Raw genomic sequence first — 6,000 nt, forward strand, 5'->3', positions numbered from 1 at the left:
TTTCCCTTGTGTTGAAACCACAACCTCTGGTGAACTTAAAGTGGAAAATTTCGTGTACTTCAGACAAATTCCTTGTGTGAAATGCACAATACCATCGCTCAGTCTACTGGTTCAGCAGCATATAAGGACTCAAGATTATGTCTCCCAGTATTCCAGCTCATAACTGATGCTAAAGCAGACTTGCGATGTGCGGGTTTACTTCATATCAAAGATGAATTTTGTGCAGACTGGAGGTACCCTCAAGTATGAATGCATCTTCATCAGACGTTATTAAAATTTTTATGAGGTAATCATTGACTTTCTGTTGTTGTTGGAACCATTTACAAAACTGTATCTGCAAGAAGAGGTCTTCAGGAGACTGGTGTTGTGTTAACGGCTGATGATAGTGGTTCATCCCTTCATCAAGTAGTATGTTAATGGCTATGATTTGCGAGACACGCAATTGCCTTGCCACTTCATGTGTACTTGGATGGGGCTCTTTGTGTGTAGCTTCTAGAATAGCTTCAACATTAGCCGGAGCCCACACTTCTCAATGAAGGTGGATAAAGATCATCTGTTTCTCAAAAGTAAAGCTCCAGATGACGAAATATATTTTTATCTGGATTTCGTCGACTGGCAAATCAAGCAGTACATTCACGAACAGAAACTTCAGCCTTGGCATCATGTCCATAAATGACAAGTGAAAATCAGTAAATCTCTTACCAAACAATAACAATCAGGCTTCCTTTGTTAAACTTACTTACAATGCTGATGGATTTTTAGAACTAGTTTGGCTACTTTTAGCAGATAGCAGCACTTATAAGTGCAAAAAATATGCAATGGTCACATTTTCTGGTCTAGCCACTTCATCTTACCTTTGCCTAACTGTAAACAAACAAAAAATTAATGACTTCATTTTTTCAAGGTGATAATTAATTTTTTTCAATTGCCCCTCATAAATGCTGAAACTAATGTAAGAGTTCGTATGAGTGAACACCATGAGAAGTCAAGTGAATTAAGTACAAATTATGAAGCAAAATATCTTATTGGATGTTTCCTACAGTGGAGAATGAAGGTTAATGATTTTTGGCATTTTAAATACTTTTGAAACTTAGTTTTCCATATGAGTATTCTGTAGGGATCTTCAAAACTTAATAATGAAACCCCTTTAAGAAAATACGGTAGCTGTGATAAAACCGACTGCAGATCAGACACACTATTTTCGTGATTTCCCATGTTTTTGATAGACTAATACATAAAAATCATATTAATTTCCATGAGTAAGTATGTGATTCAAAAGTTGCTACCTTCAGAAACCCACCAACAATTCCAATATATGAGCGAGTTATTTTTATTATTTCTTGTGCTTTAGTTGGCATTTCTATGTTAAAAGACATTAGTAACATCTTCAGAACCTGCTGGAGTTGATGCATAGTGGGATTCTGAGTCATTTCAGACACCAGAGTTATCGCAAAAAATATAAAATAAGGAGAGTATCACCAATAATTGTATAATGGCATCGATGACAATGTGGTGAAATGAAGTTTTTGATCAGTGGCAGTGACATATAGTTATTTTTTGTATTATTGCAGTGGAATTTAAAAAACTCCTCTATTTTTATGATGATGTATATGAACATACAACTGTTTGAGTTAATTTCTTTGAAAATGTATCATTACAATAACACATTGGCAAAATAACAATATTGTGTTGATATATTTTAGATTTTCCCTCAAAATCATCTCTTCTGTTCCTTTTTTTACTAGTAGAAGGTGCCTCACCTGACAGTATTTATGTATGAATATGTCTTGATAAAGTTTCTCAGGACTGCAATACAAGCCATCAAGAAAATCATATTTTTGAAGCATTGGATTCACGGGAGAAGATTTGCCAGAATGCTAAAAAAATCATACAGCTACATCATTTTTCCACTTCAGTTAATATTTTTTCTGCCATGAAAAAAGATGTATTTGCATTTTCCTTAACCAAATCGTTTATCTGAACAGATGTGCTTCAAAGAATTTGATATTCCACTAACAGTTTTTTGGAAAATGTTATACTGTCATTTGATACCATTATGGCACTATAGACGCTCATGATGAATTAGTAGGTGACTGATTACATAGCTACTAAAACATACACAAATTGAGACACGTTAATGCAGGTATCTATCAAAATATAAGCATGAACCAGTTATCATGTTTCAGGGCTGTAACACTTTACTGGCATCATTTGTTTCTTCTGCAAAATCATTCATGCATTTTTTTGAAAAACATTAACCAGTTCTTCTCACATTCTCCTCTGATTTAGTTCATGGACTGCCAAAGGTATCATTAATGTGTGTGAAATCTTTTTTCACTTGAAAGTATGTTGCAATCTTTATTTGTAAAATAAAAGTCTCCTTACCAGGATGCAATGTCTGCCATTCCTTTCATGTTCCTTCTACTCACATATCTACAATAATCAACTACCACACTGCACCTCAGTTTCTCAGCGTGTTTCAGGTTGTCTATCATAGTTATGTGACAGCTCTTAAGGTTCACCATAATTGAGCTCTCAGAGAATTTTGTCAAATTCCTTATCAAAAAGCTTTTCCCATTTCTACTGTAAACAAATATTTTACTCAAGTGAAATAACTGACGTGTGAAAATAATAAATGTATCTTTTACATATACTGAATAAGCCAACATTCATTACCTGGATGAAATATAGATATTTCCTGCTGAAGATTATTAACAGCTAATTCAATTTCCAGAAGGTTTCTACAAGGTTTTAATAAAAAATTAGACTTTTTATCATAAGTCACCTAAGCTGTTGATGCACACACTGTACAAAATATAGGATACAACTATAACAGTATTCTGAAAAGCATAGTTGCTACTCACCATATAGCAGAAATGGTGAGTCGCAGATAGCCACAACAAAGATGGCGAGAAAGTGAGCTTTTGGCCAAGAAGGCCCTCATCAAAAGTAGCATACATACACATGCACACTCATACAAACACAACTCACACACACATGGCCAAAGATTCTGGCTGCTGAAGCCATATCGTAACTAGCAATGCATGATGGGAGAGGCAACAGAATGCTGGGGATAAGGAGGAGGCTGGGACGGGGAAGGGGTGGGATAACATGGTATGGAAGGTGGATGTTAACGTGCTGTTTGTGGGAGCATAGAGGGACGAGGATGGAGAGAAGACAGGGTAGCAGAAAAGTAGAGAAGTAAAAAGACCAAGGGCTTGTTGGTGGAATAGAGGGCTGTGTAGTGCAGGAATTGGGACAGGGAAGGGGCTAGATGGGTAATAACAATGATTAACGAAAGTTGAGGCCACGAGGGTTACAGAAATGTAGGATATACTACAGGGAATGTTCCCACCAGTGGCGTTCAGAAAAACTGGTGTTAATGGGAAGGATCCAAGTGGCACAGGCTGTGAAGTAGTTATTCAAATGAAGAATCTCATGTTGGGCGACATCCTCAGCAATGGCATGGTGCTGCTATATCTTGACCACAGTTTCTTGGGGCCATTCCTGCAGACAGATAGCTTGTTGGTTGCCATGCCCACATAGAACGCAGTACAATGGTTGCAGCTTAGCTGGTAGATCGATGACTGGTTTCACACATACCCCTGCCTTTGGTGGGATAAGTGATGCTTGTGACAGGACTGGAGTAGGTGGTGGTGGAAGGATGTATGGGACAAGTCTTGCAACTAGGTTTGTTTCAGGAACATAAACCAGGAGGCAAGGGATTGGGAGCAGGTATTGTGTAGAGAACGAGGAGGATATTGCGTAGGTTCAGTGGGTGGCGGAATACCAATGTGGGAGGGGTGGGAAGGATAGTGGGTAGCAGATTCCTCATTCCAGAGCATGACGCGAAATGGTTGAAGCCCTGGCGGAGAATGTGATTGAGTTGCTCCAGTCCTAGATGGTACTGAGTCACAGGGAGAATGCTCCTCTGTCTAGGACTCTGGGAGATGGTGGTTAACTGGAGAGGTAAAGCATGAGAAATTTGCTTTTGTACAAGGTTGGGAGGATAATTACAGTCTGTGAAGGCCTCAGTGAGACCCTTAATATATTTCAAGAGGGACCGCCATGGGTGACTAGGCTCTATGGATTTGACTTCTTCGTATGGAATTGGTGGCAGCTATCGAAGTGGAGGTATTGCTGGTAGTCGATAAGTTTGATATGGACAGAGGTACTGATGTAGCTGTCTTTGAGGTGGAGGTAACATTGAAGAAAGTGGCTTGTTGAGCTAGACCAGGTAAAGTGAATATGGGAAAAGTTGTTGAAGTTCTGGAGGAATGTGGGTAGGGTGTCCTCACCCTCAATCCAGACCGCAAAGATATCATCAATGAAATTTCCAGATAAGGGGTTTGGGATGCTGGGTGTTTAGGAAGGATTCCTCTAGATGGCCCATTAAAAGTTTGACCCATAGCTGTACCCCAGATTTGTTTGTAGGTAATGCCTTCAAAGGAGGAGTAATTGTGGGTAAAGATATAGCTGCTCATTGCGACTAGGAAAGAATCTGTGGGGCACTGGGAAAGGAACTGTTCAACAACAATAAGACCACACATGTAAGGGATGTTAGTGTAGAGGGAGATAGCATCAATAGTGATGAGCAGGGTACCATGTCATAAAGGAACAGGAACTGTGGAGAGTCGGTGGAGCAAATGGTTGGTATCTTTTATGTAGGAGGGTAGACTGCACGTAATAGGCTGAAGGTGTTGATCTATGAGAGCAGAGATTCTGTCAGTGGAGGCACAGTAACCAGTCACAATGAGGCATCCTTGGTGGTTGGGTTCATGGACTTTAAGAACCATATAGGAGGTAGAATTGCAGGGAGTGGTTAGTGGTGAGGAAGGAGACGGACTCCAGGATGAAGGTCCGGGATGGACCTAAGGAACTGAGAAGAGATTGGAGATCCTGCTGGATTTCTGGAATGTGGTCACTGTTGCAGGAATTTCAGGTGGATGAACTGCACTGCTGGTGAAGTCCTTTCGTAGGTAATCCTTGCAGATCAAAACAACAGTGGTGGAGCCTTGTCAGCAGGTAAGAATATAGGATCATGATCAGTCTTTAAGTGGTGGATTGCCATTCTTTCTGCACTTGTAAGGTTAGTTTGCATTGAAACCAAGAACAAGAATAGGAATAAATTTAAAGAAAACACGTGAAGGGTAAACTAACTCGATGCATCATTTATAATTCCCAGCAAATAGTATTATTTAATAACAATTCTACCACGAACGAACTGACAGCTACCAAGATTCTTGTGAAATACATACAAATAGTTAAAATTTTTAAATTAGATTCACAACATATAAGGACATTTGCATTATACATAAAATTACAAATAGTACTCAAAAAATGCCAACTGTGCGACACAGTAGTAGCCTGATTATAAACAGTTAATCAATTTAGTAAACATGCAGTGGCACACTGTCCCCACAACTAGATCACAACTGTGCACTAATTCCGCAACAGGTCTTGAATATTAGTTCAACAAGCATTAAATAAAGAACATTAAAATGCATACATCTCCACTGGTTATTCTGCTCTCATAAAGACAAGATGTGGCCAAGCTGCCCAAAGGCTACCCACATGTAAGGCAAAACCAATAGTTGTACTTCACCAATTGGTCACAAGCCTGTTCCACATAAATGATGTTAAGTACTACTAATGGGTCTCTAAAACAAAATTAAAACTATAATGACAATTAAACCTTTAATTTTTTTGAAATCAAGAAACTCAGTACTCAGTTTGCCCAAAGACTTTCATGACATGCCCACAAGGGCCTTATAATAACAGAAATACTGAGTTACTTACTTGCTAATCATGCAATACCTCTGACATGTCGTGATATCAAAGGCATAACAACAAACTACTCAACTTGAGGCTGGAACGGGAGATCCACAGAGTTGCGTGGTAAATGCCTTTTGCAATGATGATAAAACCACTGAAGCAGAAGGAAAACACATCCCTGCCCCAGGCCAGCAGAACAGCAACTTATCAACCAATGCTGATACA

The sequence above is a fragment of the Schistocerca nitens genome, chromosome 2, assembly GCF_023898315.1.
Source record: "Schistocerca nitens isolate TAMUIC-IGC-003100 chromosome 2, iqSchNite1.1, whole genome shotgun sequence".
Classification (NCBI taxonomy): Eukaryota; Metazoa; Arthropoda; class Insecta; order Orthoptera; family Acrididae; genus Schistocerca; species Schistocerca nitens.